This window comes from Tenrec ecaudatus, chromosome 9 (genome assembly GCF_050624435.1).
Source record: "Tenrec ecaudatus isolate mTenEca1 chromosome 9, mTenEca1.hap1, whole genome shotgun sequence".
NCBI classification, from domain to species: domain Eukaryota; kingdom Metazoa; phylum Chordata; class Mammalia; order Afrosoricida; family Tenrecidae; genus Tenrec; species Tenrec ecaudatus.
In genome coordinates this window covers 133,494,949-133,515,305 of record NC_134538.1, presented here as the reverse complement: position 1 = coordinate 133,515,305, position 20,357 = coordinate 133,494,949, and the positions used below count along the sequence as shown (strand labels likewise).

The 20,357-nt window shown below is 38.2% G+C and overlaps 1 pseudogene; it reads left to right on the top strand.

Annotated features, from left to right (window-relative positions):
• Positions 1 to 6,282: 6,282 nt before the first annotated feature.
• On the top strand, positions 6,283 to 19,668 carry LOC142456153 (protein C1orf43-like; annotated as a pseudogene).
• Positions 19,669 to 20,357: the final 689 nt, after the last annotated feature.

Sequence of the window (20,357 nt, the reverse complement as noted above, 5' to 3'; positions counted from 1 at the left end):
TGCTTGGGGGAAAACGTAATAAATTCATGCACCGATGTGAAAGAAAAGTATAATTTTAAGCTATTATATATAAACCAGGGTATGATTTAACTGGCATATCAACTATATTGGCTTACTTACGACAAGCTTTTATATTAAAAGTTTTACCAAAGTGGATATTACGTGTGTCAAAGTAATCATTTGCTATATATTAGGCAAACCTGTGTGGAATCTGTGATTTGTTTCACCCTGTATAACATCTATGGTATTTTAAGTATACATACATCAGTATAAAATCTTTTTAAACTGTTACTTGTTACTTTATTTAAATTTAAAACCCAGTCATATTTGTAACCATAACTTTTATTTTTAACTTTCAATTCTTTGTTTTTATGTTAACTTCTATTCTTAGACCATTCTGTCCAAATCCCTGTTGGATTTCAGTTTAGAGCCTCATCATCGTACGGCTCCTGTCTTCACTTGTGCACTATGCTGCTGTAGCACTACTGAGTAAGGCCAAGCATAGAGTTCTGAGAATCAGTATGATCGGCTTGTTCTACACATATTTGTTAGCTTATTCATTTCTAAACCTTCCACAAAGTTGAGGAAACAAAATTATACCTATTGCAAATGATTCCAATTCATAGTGACCTCAGAAGACAGAGCAGAAAGCTCAGGTTTCAGAGCTCTGTTTTAAGAAATGTCGATGAACACGTACCTTTCTTCCTCGGCGCTGAAAGGTATCACCAACCTTTCACTTAGTTAGCTAGCAGTTGAACGCTTAACAACTGAGCCATAAGCAATTCCTACAAGGTACATAATAAGACATTAAAAGCAGATCTGCCCCTGAATATTGAGGGATGTCCCCAAAGTACTAAACCTAGGGGCAGGCCGCCACCAAGCAAACACTGAGATGTTCCTGATGGGGCTTCTGTGGCAGGTAGAAGCTGGGCTATAAAAATGTGTGTGATCAGTTCCTGTTCCCCTGAATGACGGCTTTCAGTTATCACCGTGTTGGAGGGGCATATGGCTCACTAAATGGAGAATGAAACCTAGAAACCTCGTGCGAATGAAATACTAATGATCAATACACACAGAACTTATTACAGTGACATAATTCTATAGCCTCTAGAGTCCTTTCACATGACCATTATGAGGAATTTCCCAACTGTATGGCATATATATGTGTGTGTATATATATGTGTGTTTTTATTATTTCAAACAAAGAAACTAATTTCAAGGAGTTATACCATTAATCAGAAAAATTATGAGAAATAGACTCAAGATGACTTTTTGTTTTAACATCACCTCTTATTTTTTTTCCATGGAATAAAGCCAATGAAATTAGTGTTACAAAATCTGGGGTGTTATTAGGTTCTATACCTCAAAAAAAGTGCATATGAAAATATTTTTAAAACAAGTAAAATTTCATTCATGAAAAGGAAAACTTTTATAATTCTTTGGAGCTCCCAATGAGCATGTATCTGAATTACCTGCCATTTTTATTAAAACAGATTGTTGGCCCTGGGCTCAGAGTGTCACCTGAAACAGGTCTGAGGTGGAAACCCCCAAATTATAATCTCCAGCAAGGGTTCCCCCTTGATGCCAGTTTTGAACCACATTATGTAAATGACTGACCTCAATTGAAGTTACTTGTAAATAAATATGCCTGAGAAGTACCAAGGGTGCATTTTGAATAAATGCACACAGAGACATAAACAGAATACTAAAGTAGATCACCAAGATTTTCATCCAATCCTCTTACAGAATGTTTTACAGAGACCTGTTTTACAGAGGGAAACTATAAGATGCTTCTAGCTTATTTCAATGATCTCCAGATTTGAAATTAATAGTCCAAGATTACCAAACTAGGGAATAAAGTACCATACATAAAGTACCAAGTTTCTCAGCACATTTTTTATGCCATTTTGTGGTAAAATTAAGTGCCTTGGCTGATTTTCGGGTTGGTTTATACTCGAGTATATATGATAAGTCTCATTCCTTTAATGAGATTAGTAAAAAGCACCAGGAGTATTGATTATGGGGTTACAAATAAATTTTAGCAAGTAAGCAAATTCACAAATGTAAAATCCATGAATAATGGGGTTGACTATTTTCTTAACTACTTTTTACTATATCTACTTAAAGGAATGAGACTCACTTTATTCCCCAATTTGATAATCTTAGACTATTAATTTCAAATCTGAAGACCATTGCAATAAACTAGAAACATCTTATAATTTCCCTCTGTAAAACAGGTCTCATTCTATAAGATAAACTGGATGAAAATCTTGGAGATCTACTTTAGAATTCTAGTTATGCATTGTGTGCTTGTCATACATTTTTATTTACAAGCCTACAAAAGTCACAGCCTCATCAATACTGAAACCAAAAGAACTAGATGGTACCCAGCACTATTACTAACCATGCTAATCATGGCCACAATAGATGAGCCTTGACAGATTGGTAAATAGATTCCCAATCCTGAAAAAGTATTGACTTGCTAGACCAAAGAAGACCAAAGCACTCTCTGAGAAGAGTGACTGAACATGCACTATAACCTTGAACTGAAATTGTCATGAGATTACCTTTTGACAAAGTTAGGCAGCAGTACAAAGCAATGTCTACCACCCATGGGTATGGTACTCTTTTTTAAAAAGTCCCTAAGCAAGCCAGAGAACAATGCTTACATAAAAACCATGATAGGAATGTAAGGAACCAAGAAAACTATAGTACCCGAAATGGGACATAAAAAAAAAAAAAAGAAAGAAAGAGATTGTAGACTCATGATAAAAAATGTCACTAAGTCACTGAGCAAGTTGTATAGAAATGGTAAAATTAGACCTTAATTTATTAGATGAAATTTTATTGAAAACACATTAAAATATTGCTTTACAAAATAATTAGCAAGCCTCAGTAGTATTTGCTTATTAAAATTAACAGATGAAAGAAAACTATCAACAATGAGTCATATATTAATAAGATACATATAAATTATATACAGATTATATATACAATCTGTGTTTATCTGAATTATAAACAAAACTGATGGTGGAGTATGCTTTCATTATTGAATGGACTGTAAATGAAACTTAGATTGAATATGGAGAGGATGTACAAGCGTAGAGGAGGAGAGTGAGAGAAGAGGATCGATGATGTCAGGCTGAAGGCAGTGACGTGGACTCTCTTGGTTTCTTGTTGTTCAGGGACAGAATGTCTCTCGAGACCTTTTGTCTTGAAGCAGAAATGACTTACTCAAGATTCCATTCACTTTCTTCTGTTCCCTTATAACAATTACCTACTCTTCTCCTCCCATGAAAAGTGACCACGTCTCTGACTCACAGGCAATTCTTAGAATGCCCCAAGACAGGCACAAAATCCAGGAAAATTATTTTTAAATCTAATATGTACTAAGCTAAATATATATATCTGGACAGATGAAACACTCATATATAAGAATAACAATTTCATTAGAATACATTATTTCTGATTATCCTTTTGATCGGTGCTCATATTACAAGAGCATTCTATGTAATCTCAAAGATGTAAAAATAGCAAAATTGTTTATAGTCTAGCTACAAATATTTGTAGCTTCGTTCATATCACAAATATAGTCTATATAGTTAAAATTAGCGTAGTAGAAAAACAGAAAATAATCAAGTTAGTTATACATATGAGCACACCAACTATCTGGGTTTTGATTCACAGCAAAATACTAGTAGCAAGAAAGAAATCAAAAAGGAAATACACTATAAACTGTACAGTCCATATAATGTTGGAATAAATGTTATTTTTGTCTTTCCCTGCAGTATGGAGGATTTAATAGCATTGTCTCTCTTTAATTCAGTGTGGGTAAGCACGGTAGGTTCTTACAGCATCGTATACAAAAGAAAACATAAAATTAAAAAGATAAAACAAAAGGGGAAAAAATCAATGAAGTAACACAATGTTAAGAAGAAGTAACATTTAAGAGGAAATCAAAGGAAGGGAGAGCAGCTGAAAAGACTCAAAGGAAGATAAAGGGCAAAGGATTTAAAAATTAAACACAGCGACGAGATTAAAGAAGGAAAGCAAAAGGCAGTGCAGCAGGATTTAAGAAGCCGGTAAAAAGAAAAGACAAGCAATGACGACAAAGTGCCAAAGGAAATGTACTCCAAGAAAAGGGAAGAGAGAAAAGGGAGTGAAAGAAAGAGCAGCTGAAAATTAATGTTAAGACATATCAGAGCACAGATATAATGTTCATGGGCTTCTGATTTTGTTTTAATCTCCTTTTCTCTGTTATTGGTTAAAAGGAAACCCAGTTGCTATGTTTCAGTTTAAAAGAAAATTTCCAATGCGCAGCAACCCAGGGTAGTTTAGCAGAAAGCAATCTGTTCCTTGCTACCAGCTAGTTCATGTCACTACATCTCTCGGTTCTTTAATTTTTAGACTCAAAGTGATTGTCACCTTACCTCGGACGCCAAAAAGTCGACTAGAGGTTGTGGGTTTTATTATAATCACCACTACTTCTCTTTAATGAAGTTACTATTTTATGGTGAAATAAGTATATTTTCTAATAGATTACAAATAAACTTATCATTATATAATAAACAGTTGTTTTCAAAAGGAATAGGGCTGCAGAAAGTTTTAGAAAATGAAAGTGACACTTTTAGCTGTCAAAAAATTGAAGGGAAATGTTAGTATTTAAAGAGGAAAAATATGGGAGATGTTAGATGCCCTGAAATATCCTGAAGATTCTGCAGATATAAACATGAGTGATCAAAGCATAGTAACCAAACCCTATCTTCATCTTATAATGAAATATTAAGTATGATTGCATGTATTTAAAATGTATACAATTTCTGAAACTCTAATTCTTAAATCAAGAGCTATATTTTGCTTCATTAGAATTTAGCCAAGGGATGTCCACTTTTTTCTAAAATCATATCATCACTCATAGCAATGCTGTTCTTCATTATTTGACATTCTGGTAGAAAATGGCATCAACTTGATTTCACAGATATGGTGATTCAATATACATGGATAAGAATGTACTAAATAAATGTCTGGCCATTTATATAAACATATATCAATGACAAATTATATTAGAGCTTTACATAGCTTCTGTTCAAATAAATATATAAATAGATTTGAGAATAGTAAAGACAGTGCTATAATATACTTGCTATTAAAAAATGTTATTAGATATGAGAGCATCAAGGGCCACTGACCTAAGGCTTAGGAACTGAGCTACAAGAACTCTTTAAGATCAGAGGTGATGGGGCTCAGGTAAGCGACTGTTCACGAAATAAGCGCATAGAGGGAAAGCGAATACAACATCATTTCGACACAGCCCGCCACTCTCCATTCATAAGAGCTTACTTCTATTAAACTGTAGGGAATCCTTTCACTGCCTCAAAAGCCAAGAAAGCTAATGTGATTACGTTAAATGTATATAACACCGTATTTTGATTAGAGCCTCTTTTCTAGTACCTTTAGGATCAAGTGTTTAGCAATAAAGCTTAAAATCATAAAAACTTTATATTCAAGCTTTACTTACACAAGAATGACATACAAACTATGACTGACTTTCATAAATCTAGATCATTTAAAAGTATTGTTGGAAAGTTCATGAATGAGGTGACCTGTTCATAATTCATCAACAGAAGAACGACGGGCCGAATGTCCTTAGGCCACCATTGCATGGAGGCCCGCTGGGAAAGGCTCTGTGTTTGAACTCCCCGCTCTACCTCCAATCCTCTCAAGAGCAAAGAGAAACTAAAACTAACAGGGAAGATGGAGTTAAACACGATGTTCATTGGGCAACAGGTTACAGGCCCTCTCTTTGGATTTCATATTATTGAGGAATTGTTTCTCTTCTGTCTTCCCGTGCACAAGAAGATATTTCATAGGCCTCCGTGGAAAGTGGTATGAAAAGCTTCCAGTTAAAAACAAAAGTAGATCGTGACTCCCAGCATTTTCCCCGTCTCCCTCCCTAAACCATGTAAAAACAGCAAGTACGGGCTGTCCAAAAAAGGAGTACACTTACAGGGATAACATGTTCAGTAAGGAAGACAATAGCAAAAGGAATGTCCAAGTAGGAAAACAAGTACATGACTTGGCACTTCTCATAGAGCTGACTCCTTGGCCGGTAGGGTGAACAAGACAGGAAGTGATTTCATCCATAATTCTGGAGCTTCCCAACTGCATTTTTATTTTAGAGATAACTCTTCTATTAGGTCTTTAATGGGACAAAGACAAGACACATATAAATCACCCAGATGAGAGAGTCCATACTGATGGACACATGACTAATTGCAGAACATGGAAAACAAAGGAAATGGTAACAAAATCATGGTTGGCGGCAGATCACGTCATCACGCTTGCAGGTGGGATGATGTAAGTAAGAAAAGTCTCGCGGTTGGGGCACTTACACAACTGATGCCTATGAAGGCTGAGCGAACTGCTGCACTTAAATCACACGGTACCCCTTTTCTGCACAGATGACTGCCGCATGGTCTACACACAGGTTCTGCATGTGCCTAAGTACGTGTTCTGGAGTTCCTTATTCTTCACCATGGTATCAACAAAGTGATGTCACTCACACAATTGAATGCATTTCCATATTCAATGAACCACAAATAAACATCTTACTGGCATTCTCTGCTTTCAGTCAAGATCCATCTGACATCAGCAATGGTACCTATCTTTCATTCCACTTCCTCTTCTGACTCAGACTTGAATTTCTATGCGATCCATGTCAATGAGCACTACAACAGTTTTAAAATTATTTTCAGCAAAATTTCACTTGAGTACATTTCTTCAATGGTTTCTACATTCTGTGGGCTCACCTTTGTTTCGATGCACCAAATCCGGACTCGTGTGGGCCGACTTGCTCTCTTCTTTATCCCTGGGACACATGAATGAGTGTGTCCAGGAGTCTGCTTGTTAAAACACTGCAGTTGGTGGTCTGTCAATTCTTGGGAGTCTTGTTTTTAACCAATGTCTTCAGTGTACCTTGAACTTCTTCCCCTAATAGCATCAGTTCACTATAATGTGCCATATCTTGAAATGCTAGAATGTCAAACAATTGTTTTTGTACAGTGATTGTATATTCCTTCATCTTTTGATACTTCCAAAATCATTAAATATTTTTCCTACAGAACCCCTCAATATTGAAAGAAGAAGCCTGAAGGTCTGTTGGTTTGGCAGGATATTTTGCAGTTCTTTCAACATAATTCAGCAACTACCTTTCTCTCTTTTAGGTTTCTTATGTCAGGTCTGACACATTTCATTATAATACTTGTCTTCTTGAACCAAACCTTATGTTCAGCACTTTTACATCATTATCTCTTCCATTCATGCTAGCTACTAGTTACACTCAAGAATAAATTTCAGCTTCTCCTGACATATATTTTGCTTGTTTAATGACCTTCTGCTTTCTTCAGTTAAGATGTCCTTGATGTCATCTCATCACTCTTCAGGCCTTTGGTCATAAGTTCAATAAAAATCAGAATGCTCAATAAATAAAAACTAGCTCAACAAGCATACTTTACATGGATGAATGAGAATTTGTAAAACCCAAAATAGAATAAGACTAAAAGCAATCAATTATGGAATTATGTTGATCTTCACAAGAAATAAGAACAAAAATAGTTGAGTACTTGCTGGAACTACCTGACACTTGGCTATCTCTACAGAATTGAAGTAGTAAAGCTAGTATAGTAAATAAGTATTCTGAAGCTTCCTAATTTTGTGGCCTATGAAAGTGCTACAAATAAAGATCAAGATATTAACTACATCCTATTTAAGTCTCACAGATTACAGCATAAAGCAAAAATATTATCATTGATTCTTTAAAATAAATAAAATATTCTCAAGTTACTCAAGTTAAGAAGAGAAAGCACTGTACTAAGTATTTTTTTCTTTCTTCCAAGGGAGAGATGAGGGAAAGAAAAGATGAAGATTAGATGTTTATGAAACTTGTTTCCATAAATAACTTAAACAATATCTGTTTAAATATATGCATTATAGAAATGAAGATTTTGCTTCAAAGGAAAAATCAGTTCAGTAAACATACTTTTAATTGGAGAAGATATTACAGAGACTCTAACAGAATGTTTTATATATCTAGTGAGCTAAAAATATTGTTATATATTATAGAAAAGTAGTGTCAATGCATAGACACATGATTTTTGTATATGAAAATTAAGTGACTCAATCATAAGATGACATTGTCAAGAAATAATATTAATAGGATGTAGGCTTAGGGTATGGCAGGTGGGGAAGGTAAAACATACAAAAAGAAATATATACAATTTTTTGAATTCTGTTTTTCTGGGTGGCTCCACTTATCGTGTAATGAACATTTCATTTCTGCATAACTGATGGGATTAAAGCCTTCAACTGTAGCGAATGAATCACTCTGGATGTAACCCAGCCCTTAAATGTTATTGCTGATCTCTCATTTTTCATTGTCTAACAAATGTGTTTATGAATAAACACCAAGAATCTGTATCTTCTACACGATGGATCATTCATGTGCTCCCAATTCATTCATTCATTCATTCATTCAATAAATAGTATTGATCTACAACAAGCCAGGTAATGTATTCAACGACAGACAACCAAACTCACACATCCCATGCCCTCATGGAATCCAAGCTGTGACACAGTAAAAGAAAATAAAGGTGTGGGCATTCCATTAGACAGAAATTTCAACAGTAGCTTACAGAGCGGGCTTCACTGAAACTCAGGCTCCAAAGATAAGAAGCAGCAGCCCATGCAAAGGCAGGAAAGAAAGCATTCCAGGAGAAGGAATGAGCAAGTGCATAGGCCCCCCAAAGACCGGTATTTAAAAACTGATGAAAAGCCAACCATCACAGGCAGAATGTATACGGGAGAAAACGGAAGCTGATAAAGTGGAAAGTTTGGAAGCAGCCAGATTATAGAAGGCTCTTTAAACCAAAGTAAAAGGTTTATTTTACTTCAAGGACAAGGAAAGGTTTGAACCCTGGGGAGTGATATGATCCGATGGACATTTTCAGCAAGACACCATGACTGTATTCTGTGCATAATATATTTTTGGTAGGGCTCCAAACCAAGATGGCCCTGGTACAATGAAAACTTCTGTCCTAGTGAAGACTACAATCTGTTCTCATAATGTTTTTAATACATCAAAATATAAAGCTCACACACAATCCTAATTATAGTGAAAATAAACTATTTCAAGAGGTAGCATATGACCAAGAACTAATGACATGAAGGATGAAATTCTAGTTCCAATGAGGGACAGGCTCTAGGAGGTGATGGAATACCAACTGAAAATTCTTCAAGTGCTCACCCATCTACGCAAAAAATAATTACCTGGCCCACTGTCTGCCAAATAGCTATAATTATGTCCATTCTTAAGAAGGTGACCCATTAATATCATATGCGAGTAAATTTTTTCCGAGGATAATTTGACAATAGTTATAGCAGAACTTGAACAGGAAGCTGCCAGAAATCCAAACTGGATTCAGAAGAGGACGTGGCACGTGGGCTATCACGGCTGAGATCACGTGAATCTTTACAAAAATCGGACAATAGCAGAACGACGTTTCCCTGTGTTCTATTGACTATGAAAAGGGACTCAGCTTTTCAGGTGATAATACACTACAGATAACAATGAGAAGACTGGAGATTGCAGCGCACTTTGTTGTCTGCATGCAGAACATAGCAGTTGTACAAATAGAGCAAGGAAATACTACATGGCTTACAATCACGAAAGGTGTGCATCAGTGTTCTCATGCTTACTCAATCTGCATATTGTACAAGTAATCAGAAAAGCTGGACTATGTGGGGAAAAAACAGCATCCAGACGGGAGAAAGGCTTATTAACAACCTGCGGTATGCAGAAAGGGGCAGGGACCCTGCTGGCAGAGGTTACACGCTGGGCGGCTCACCACAAAGTCAATAGTTCAAAACCACCAGCAACTTGGCAGGAGAAAGATTACGCTTTCTATTCCCATAAAGACTGACAATCTTAGAACACACACCCCCCACCACCTCCCCGCCACCAGGCAGTTCTGCTCATGGTGTAGGCTCTCCTGGAGACTCATTGTGACTTGGAATTGACCGGGTGACAGAGATTTTGATTTGGGGATTTTTTGGGTAAATCATTTGTCCCAGCAGGGTCATTACTTAAACTCATCTAGGTAAAACAACAATAACTTCAACTCCTTTCTTTTCCCTGAGCCAATTGCTAGCGTTTTTCCCACTTCTGAACACAAAGTAGCAGTTCCATCTCTCTTCTCTAGCTCAGCATCAGAATCGACCTGATGGCGAGAAAATTTGATTTTTGTCTTGGTTCGTTTGGGTTTTACTCTCTTCTAGAAATTAAGCTATGTGATTTATATGACATTCATATTAAGGTACAAAACTCTGTAAGCTAGGCTGTGATTTTTAAAGCCTTTCTACAAATGAGTGAATTAAAGCTCAGAGATATTACATAATTTGTCTAACCAAACCAAACTCCCTACCATGCGGAACGGCCCCTGTGAGTTGCTGAGACTGCCACTCTCTATGGGAGTAGAAAGCCTACCAGCGCATAGTCAATAAACTACAGCACCGGAATGAAATCTTGGTCAAAATCCCGAGTCGGGTGTCACTAAGCATCCACCAAGTGCTCAATGATGGGCATATATCAACCATGACTCCAATGGTAATTCAACAAAATCTTGACACTACAGCTGGGGGAAAAAATGACCCTTTGGCATCCTTTCAGCTAAAGAAGACTCTAGCAACCGTCCATAATTAACATGTTGACATTTTAATTGTGAAACAGAAGTTATTTCTACCTCTCTTTAAAACTTAGCTACAGTTAAACAGTTGGCAATTCCAGGCTTCCACACTTGAACTTGTTAAAGGTAATCCAAAAACAAATTACTGAAGTACTAGCAGAAGCAAAAGCTAAACAAAAAATGCTACTTGTATATTTGTAAGCAATTAAAAAGGGAGAAAACGTGCTGCCTTCAAAATACCCTAAATTTCTGAACAGCTTTTCCAAAAGGAAGCAAACATTTTTTGTCTTCAAGACAAAAAAGCACAACTGGATTTTCCACTACAGACACAATGCCCAGCCTTGATGCTGAAGATCCCTGAAGCCCCATCACCACCAACTGCTCTATCTGTGGAATGTGCTCTTTGAACCTTACAAAAGCCTTTCTTGCATTCTGCAAACAACTGCCAAGTGCAGTATTTCTCTGATTTCACCACTAGTGTTACATTGCCCCCTCCTTTTCCTCTCTACAGCCTACCTGCAATATCTACATTTATTAATGCATACAATAATCAGCATTCCTAATAAAATTGAAACTTGTTCTAGGAGTATCACAGTTGGACTAAACATAAGATAAAATTCAACAGGTACCATGTTTTTTTGTTTTAAGAACTTTAATTCTATAGATAGATTCAAGTATTGAATGAGGTTAGTCTACTTAATTATATGACTGGTATCTTTGGCTGGAAATCTCTCATAAAAAAATGCAAGCACGACAAAGGCCATATTTTTAAAATCTAAAATACTCTGCCAGCCCTCAATAAGAAAAAAATAAAAGAATTGCCCACTAAGAAGGTGGGCAAAGGACCTGAACAAAAGTTATACAAGGGCAGAAATCTGAATGGTCAATAAACATATGAGAAAATGTTCCCAATCATTAGCCATATGAGGGATGCAAATTAAAGTAACTATGAGATGCCACCTAACACCCTCAAAGACAGTGCAATTCAAAAAATCAGAAAGTAGCGAGTGTTGGAGGGGCTGTGGTGAGAGAGGAACTCTCAATCACTGCGAGTGAACCTGTAGGTACGTACAGCCATTATGAAAATCAATTTGGTGTTATCTAAAAAAGTGGACATCAAGATACCATGTGACCCAGCAATCCCCCTACTGGGAATGTAGCCAGAAGAGGCATGAAAAAAAGCATGGTCAGGCATCTGTGCTTCATCGCGGCACAGTTCACAGATGCAAGGAGTTGGAAACAACCCAAATCTCTGTCAACAGATGAATGGATTAAAAAAAAACTGTGGTACATACATACAATGGAGCACTACACATCCGTAAAAAGCAGTGATGAACACAGGAAACACACCACCACATAGAAAGAACTGGAGAAAATTAAGCTGAGCAGAGTAAGCCAAGCACAAAGGACAAGTACAACATGAGTCCACTGCGGTAAACTTAAAAAGGGGGGCAGATGGGAAAAGATACATACATTCCTGGGGTGAGATCCAGGTAGTATGACAGGAGCCAAACCCAATCCAGGGATACATATGGCAGCCAACTAAATAGGAGGGGGAAAGAAAGAAGAAGGGAAAAAAAAAAGACATGGGTGGGTAGGATCAGGGTACTAACCTACCGAAGGGGAAGGGTATTGTTTATATCGCCACAGGAGAGGGACCAAGAGACCAGGCTTCAACCCTGTGTGCCAAGACATTCATAAAACATACCAGCATGTAGCAGGAACTGATAGAGAGGTCTGAGAGACACCCCCCCCCCAACCCCCAGAAGAATGCACTCAGAGGAGAGCGCTGAAGCTACAGCTTGGGGAAAGGGGCATGTCTGACTGGAGCCCCCAGAGAAAATGAAGAGGGAAGGAAAGTGAGTGAACACATCCTGGCCCACCAAGCCCCGAGGATGCCATTCCTGCTCAGAGCCAACAATGCACAGAGAGGCCCATAGGGCCTGACTGGCCCCACCATGAGATACAACTTCCCTCACTGAACCATAGCACTACAGGAGATAACATTAGAGGGAAAAATGATATTAGGGTTGTTGTCTATATCATGTAAACTTTGACCTATGGCAATTTTATACCCAACTGAATGAAACACTGCCCAGCCCTATATCATTCCCACAACTCCTGACTATTCGAGTTCATTGTTGCTGCTACTGGGCAGTGGATGGCCAGCCCATTACTCCTAAATTGTCTCAATCTGGGTGCTCCTCAGCAACCTGTCCACATGTGTGACTCTGATAGTATCTGAAATACCAGTGGCATTGGGACAGGTATCACAGCACTGTGAATGCCACCACGCTGTGACAAACTCACAGGTGATGATGGGATCACCTTGTGCTACAGAGAATGGAGAAGTGCCTTCCCTGAGATCAGCTCATTCACGCTTGTTAAATCAAGACTAGGCATTGGGGATATGGTGTTGAACAGGGTATAAGGAATTAACTTACTAGTGAATGTAAATAAGAAGAATGGAGACTAGGGTGGTACCTGTGTAGTGTCAACTAGTATTCTCTACTTTATTTTCTAGGTTCTAATAACCATTGCAATGACTATACAGAATTCACCAACATATGTCATTATGAAAGGTTCATTAAGGAAGGTAACAGGTTGTAATGCAAGCGAGAAATGCTCAGGGCAGGTCACAAAACTCTTTCAGGGCTGCTCCCCAAAGGTATTCAGCTCATAGGTCAACAAACCCAGGCACCTGAACTAAGTGCCCAGAAGATCCCCACTTCACAAACCACCCTACTGCCCCAAAGCACTCAGCCTTACTTGCTCTGTGGGTTGGGAATTCCATCACACTCTTTCATGCTCATGGTTCAGTTCATGGTTCTAGCTGGGTTTCAGCTCCTGGTTCAACTGGGGCTGCTCCTCTGAGATCATTGTGTCTTCTGGATCCAGGAGGTTCACTGCATAGCATCTCGGGTCCAGAGGACAAACTGGTTCTTGTTGGTAATGAGATTTCCCCCTTCTGCTTCTCAGAGGGTTCATGTTATACACAGCAGGATGGCATTCCAGGGAATCCTATTCATGATTATTCACAGGTGACTCCTATCAGCATCACTCACCACATTCTTACCAGACCCAGGCAGGAAAAGTTATTTGGTGGGAGGTAGAGATTTAGCTAAAAGAGCCACAATAAATATTTCACTGCCCTGCAGTACCTATACCACTGATCCTTAAAGTCTAGATAACAACCAGCTATGTTTTTGTATCTAGATACCATATACATTAGCATCAATCAATATAATGAAACTGTTAAAAATTACATTGCTTAAACTGTCTTAATTAGTGAACTAACCATCTATCTAAATACAGACTTAAGTAGTAAAGCAAGCATGTCCAATCTCAAGTCGTTTTAAGCATGAACCAATTTTAATAAAGATAGGGAAGAAAAAAAGATTCTTTGAAATCTGCAGAACAAAAGCAAAGCTCTCTTTTGCAGAAGCCTTCTAATAATACCATTTATGCATAAAAGGTATTGACAAGTTACAAACCTGGCGAGAGTAGGATATTCCATTAAAAAATACATTCTTTTACTGTTAAAAATACATATGTAGGGTTAGGGTTAGGAGAAAAAAATACATATGGATCCTGTCCGATAGGACTGCTATGAGTCAAAATTGACTCAATGGAAGTATGAGTGTGCGTGTGTGTGTGTGTGCACGCACGTGTGCAAAAGCAAGCGTGAGACTGACTGACTGTTGGGGAGAACTCTGCTGATATCCAGAATGAAACAGGAGGACGAACACGGATTGGAAGATATTTGGGGAGTAATATACATTACTTATTTGAAGAGGAAAAGTATTTACTAGACTGAGACTAATTTAGTGTGTGAAGGGTTTGGCAATAGGAGAAGATAGACATTAAAAATGTTTAAAAGAAAAAATGATGACGAACTAATTTGGATTTTGCTCTGGAGACAAAATTAAGACCCTAGATTAATGGTCTGGCTTGAGTCATTCTATTAATAGTACCTGGCTGTTCCTATGCCTAGTTAAAAAAAATTAATCTACTGGTATCATCTACACAAACTATAAAATAAAAAATATATCATAGTCATCAAGCGCACTGGGAAGGACTAAACACATGTGGGCTATTGTCACAGGGGGGTCCGACTCTCCTATGGGGTCACTCACTATGAGTCAAAATTGATTGGAGGGCATTGAGTTTGATTGTTTTTTTTTATTGTTCATTTTGAATGATACAGAAGTTCTACTTCTAGGTAAACAGATATGCACAATATGTAAAAGATGTGGAATCTTTAGATTAGTATTATTTCTAATAGCCAGAAGAGGAAAAGACTCCAAATACCCCGAGGGGATGGGTGGAGAAAAACAGCTACAAGTGAATTGTAGCACATCATGCAATGCAATACTGTCTAGTACTCAGACCAGATAACTGCACACAACCATGTGGTGGCAACTTATAGCTTCACATTGCGAAACAGCAGACACATATGATACTACTCACTGCATGATTCCATTAATATCAAGTTCACGCACAGACCACACGGACTCTGAGTTGCTAGGATAGCTGCACCCTGCTGGCAAAAGAGGAGAGTAACTGAAAGGTGGGACAGGATGGGGGCTGGGTGAGTCCTAAGAGCTAGCAGCAGACTGTTTCTTGAGCTGAGAACTGATTACGTAGGTGTGTTCATTCTATGGAAATTCATCAGGAGGTACATTCAACTACGTACATCAATATGTATATGTATGATTTGTTCCATGTGGTATGTAAGTTATACTTCAATCAAGGCTACATTAAAGCAAGAGATAAGACATTGGTCTTTGTGTAGTGATACAGATAAACTCCAGATATATTCCATTTTTAAGGGAAAAAAATTCAGGAAGGCGCATTTACGATGCTGCAAGGTGTGTAAAAATTGTAATCATAGAAGGAAAACTGCAAGAATATCTATAAATACCAACTTTAGGATAATTAAAAATTTTTAAAGCTATATAGAGTAAAAGGTCCATGATGAGACAAATCCATAATCACATCTGTGGCATCGTATTCCTTCCAAACAGTGAGCAAGAGCAAAGTGAGCATCATCAAATGTTCACATATGTCAAAGGTAGGTTTGTGGTTCCCATTACATGACTTCTGCATGCTTGTGCTATTTCAAAATAAAAGCCTTTCAAAAGGCTACCACTTGGAATTATGGCCTGACAGGAATCTCTGAAATGATTGTCGATAAAAGACATCCTTAATAAATATGTTCACATCAGCAGATTAACAAATGCTTTGTAATACGTTTAAGCTATGTGAGCTGGTTGGTGTGTGTTTACTTTAGGAAAGATTTTAATTCTCAATACAGGCAATATCATTTGAACAAAACAAAGTATATACCTAATAAAATTTGCATTCTTTCAAGCAAATCAAGATGTGGGGTCTATTCATTTGCACAGGAAATAAAAGAGCCGTCTACGGCCATACCACCCTGAATGCGCCCGATCTCATCTGATCTCGTAAGCTAAGCAGGGTCGGGCCTGATTAGTACTTGGATGGGAGAAAATAAAAGAGCCATTAAAATATTTCAGAAGCGGAAGACAGTGTTCTTTCTTATGGTGGGGAAGATATATTTTCAAACTACTCTTTGATACCTGACCCCAGGCCACTTTGTTGTCCCTTGCTGTTCTTCTACGTGGCTCAACTCACAATGGAGCGTGTGTGTAATGGTGGCGACGTGGGGGAATTACCAACTACAGAACATGGTCACTAAAGAAGGAAGCAAAACGTTTTAGTAACACCCAGTCCCATGTCCCAGATAGCACTCTGGATCATTAAGTTGGCAAGGAAATCCCAACTAGGTAAGAGGTCCCTCAAATCAGTGTGGAGTTGACCACCTTTTTTGTGTGTTTAATGAGTTTTGTCTTACCATCATCTTTAAAACCCAAAGAAATGCAAGAATACATATCTAAAGCATAGGTTCTACATATTTCTCAATAATAATAATAACTAATAATAGTGATAACCACTTGAAACAGAAAGGTCAAGCTTTCATACTAAGCAGACTGATGGATTTCACATGAAGTATTATTCTGTTTCTCTGTCTTGATCTCCCTTCCTGACCCCCCTCCCGCTTACAGTTCCTTAGAGCAGTAATTAGTCAAGATTTGAGGTACCTACTCATCAGTCACAAGATACAAAGCCAGAAAAAGTTATTTAGGGAAACTAGATGGGCTTAAGATGTCTCAGGATACTGATAGCTAATTTTATTAGAAAGGCCTTGGAGATTATCTGAGACCATCAAGCATTGTGCCTCCTTTTACTATTCCACAAAGGCTCAAATCAGTTAGAAAGACCTACAGCTGAACAATCCTTCCTAGGAATTTGGCCCTTGCTATTTAGTCCACGTTCAAGGAGATACGTGGTACTTTTTCAGAAGGATTCTGTTCTTACACCATGCATATTATGGCTTGTCAAAATGGACACTTCTCTTAATACACATTTAATAAATAAATTGGATTTGTTTCCCAGATTTCTACGCATCTTCTCATGTTGATCAATGCACAACTTTTTGGATTGTAATCAAGATGTAAAAGTGTATCATTATCTGAATTACACACTGAAATGGGTAATGCATGATAACCATTAAGTCCCCACAATTACCTGGTGGGAATTGACAGATGAAATGTAAATATATATCAGATATTATCTTAAAGATTTATAAACATTCCAGGTAGGTTAATATAAAGTCAGGGAAATATGAGGCTAACATGAAATAAGAATGGGCTAAGTATTTCCACATGGTCAAAATCCATGTTTCCTGAATACCAGAACTATATTCTTTCTAGAAGAATTCACTGTGATTCAGAACTTTCAGACAGAACAAATGGCTACAAGAAATTTCTTAGCTCTATCTCAATTATCTCTTTGCATACAGAAAAATGCAGAAAAGCTTGCCAAAGCTGAAATTCATGTAATTTGAAAACCTGTCAGAGAAGGAAAATTCAACTGTTTTTCATAAAATGAGAGGTCAAAAAGTGGTAAGACTGAATCCTATCAAAAGCAGAACCTAAAAGATCTAAGTCCTTTCCAACCCTGGCTCCCATAAGTCTCCCTTATGTCTCTATAATACATTATGCATACTAGAGAAAGAGACATGAGTAAACATATATTTGTGTATGCACACATCCACACAGTTTATTTATATACACGCACACACGTGCGCGTGCAATCTTACAAACATAAAGAGTAAAAGAGAGCGATGACCACTATAAGCATCCACAATGTGTCAGGAAAGGAGTGAGCTAAGTGGCAACGTGGGCTAAGTACTGAGCTGCTAACAGGAAGGCTGGTGGTACCTACACACTAGAGGCTTCCAAGCAGAATGAGGAGCTGGCCTGCTTCCATGAAGACTTACAACTGTGGAAACCAATGGTTCTGTTCTCACTGTCCCCCAAGATCACTATGAGCCAGTAGGTTTGGTGTAGTGTGGAATGTACCAGGTATTTTTTATATCTAGTCATTTCATGTTCAGTATAATCCCTTGAGAAAGTTATTATTATTGTCTTTTTCGTATGCACAACTTGCCCAACATCAATATTAAAAAAAAAGGATGTGGCAGAAAAAAATGTTTTACTCCAGGTCTGACAATTGCAAAACCAGGTCATCTTTCCTCCATGATCTGCTTATGGTAAGTTTTAAATAGAATGTAAGTATCACTCTGTGCCTCTATCACATTAAAAAAATAAAATCATTCTGGCACTAGGAAGAAATAAAGTTGGTTTTTAAAACAAAATCTGACTTGATTCCCAAAATTTCAATATGGCAAAGGGAAAGTTGCTACAAAGATAATTCTTGGTTAAATATGTTCAGAAATGTAATTCCTTACTAATCTGTGCCAGAAAAAAATCAAAATCATAGATTCTTTACAAGTGCCAAGATTTCAGAGGAACAAAAAAATAAATAAATGAATGCAATCATAAGAAAACTTCCTTAGCGGAGAAGGTGCAGTCTGAGTGTCCCACGAGAATCTCTGTCTTCTGGATTGAAGAGTTTCAATACAAGAATCTAGGACATGCCCCACCACCACCACCTGCAAGCCACCACGTTTTCAAGCTGGGTCTTGCTTAGTCTTCCCGCATAAGGAAATGGCCAGGGAGCTCCCAAGGTAACGGGATAAACCAGAGCAGCTCTGCGTAGGGTGGGAAGGCCACGGCGTCCAGTAGTGACTGGCTGTCGGGGTGAATGTCATGCTGGTGATGTCCTACGGGAGCCTGGTGTTTGTACTACTATTTATTTTTGTGAAGAGGCAAATCTGTGCTTTGCAATGAGATCTCTCAGGGCAGCCCTCATGTCCCTGTGGAACAATACCCCCAAGGATAGGAAAGAAGAGATTGATACCCGACTCTCCGGAGTTCAGGATCTCAAGTAGGAACCCTGGCTCCTTGCAGATGATGATGCCAGACTGCCACAGCTGGAAACCCAGGGAAATCAAGACTGCTACAACTATCTGTACAAGACGAAAGCTCTGGGTGCCATGCGTGTCTCTTGCATCCCATTTCACACTGAAGGTCGGCATCCTCATCCCCTAATGGACAGAAATTGCCATTCCTATCTGCTCCATCTTCGGAACGCTACTACTCCTTTCAAGGGTGTGTGCAAGGCCCTCATGGATCCCCTGTTGCATGGCTATGAGGCAGCCCGCTACGGGACAGAGGTCTTTGGCCAGAGTGAGTACCTGCGCTCTTAGGAGGCCCTGACTGTGCTGGCCACTGCGGTCAAAGCACGAAGTGGGAACTCTCAGTGACACCACCAGTCAGCAGCCAAAGACCTTACCCAATCTCCTGAAGTCTCCCCTACTACCTTCCAAGTGACATAGCTCCCCTCCAGTCAGAAGAGTAAATGTGGCAAGCCCTTCCTTGAATTGAAGAGCTTGCAGGACAAGTGTAATACCCTGGGGAGTACTCTGAGAGGGACCTGACAGACTCGCTGGAGATGAGCCAGGACTGGAGAGTGCTTGCCAGGCAGTCCTCAGGTCAGCTGGCTGGTGGGCCTGCACTCTGTTGTCCGACACTCCCGATATGTGCAAGATCATGCCTGGAAGCCCTTGGGGGATATTTCTGAACAACTATTAAAACTATTTTCCCCAAAAGCAAAATAAAAAGAATCTAAGATCCAAAAAATAAATAAATAAAACTTCCTTAGCATTTGAATTGAGTCCAGCGATAGCCAAAGCCGGAGGAAAAGGTGGGTTTTTATACTTCATCTTTATGAAAAATAAATTCGTTGTTGCTTTTAATGTCTACTAACCAAAATGTGGCATTTGCTCCCTGGAAGATTAAGCATTAGAAAAGTGAGGAAGAACGATGAAAGGAAGAAAGAGGAAGAGAACAAAGAAGAAAGAAAAGACAAAGGGAGGATGTGGTGACCAAGAACCCCACACCTGACTCTCTTAAACCTACAATTATAACGACATCCAGAAGCTTACTAACAGAGACCACAGAGCAATGTGCCTAAAGTCTTTATAACAGATTAACATTAGAAATATCAAATCAAAATACAATTTAAGGGAAAAATTGTTTCTAAAGATTATGACCAAGTTTACACACCAAAAAAGTATTTAAGTGAAATAAACACAAACTGTACAGACAAAATAAATTGTTCTTTACT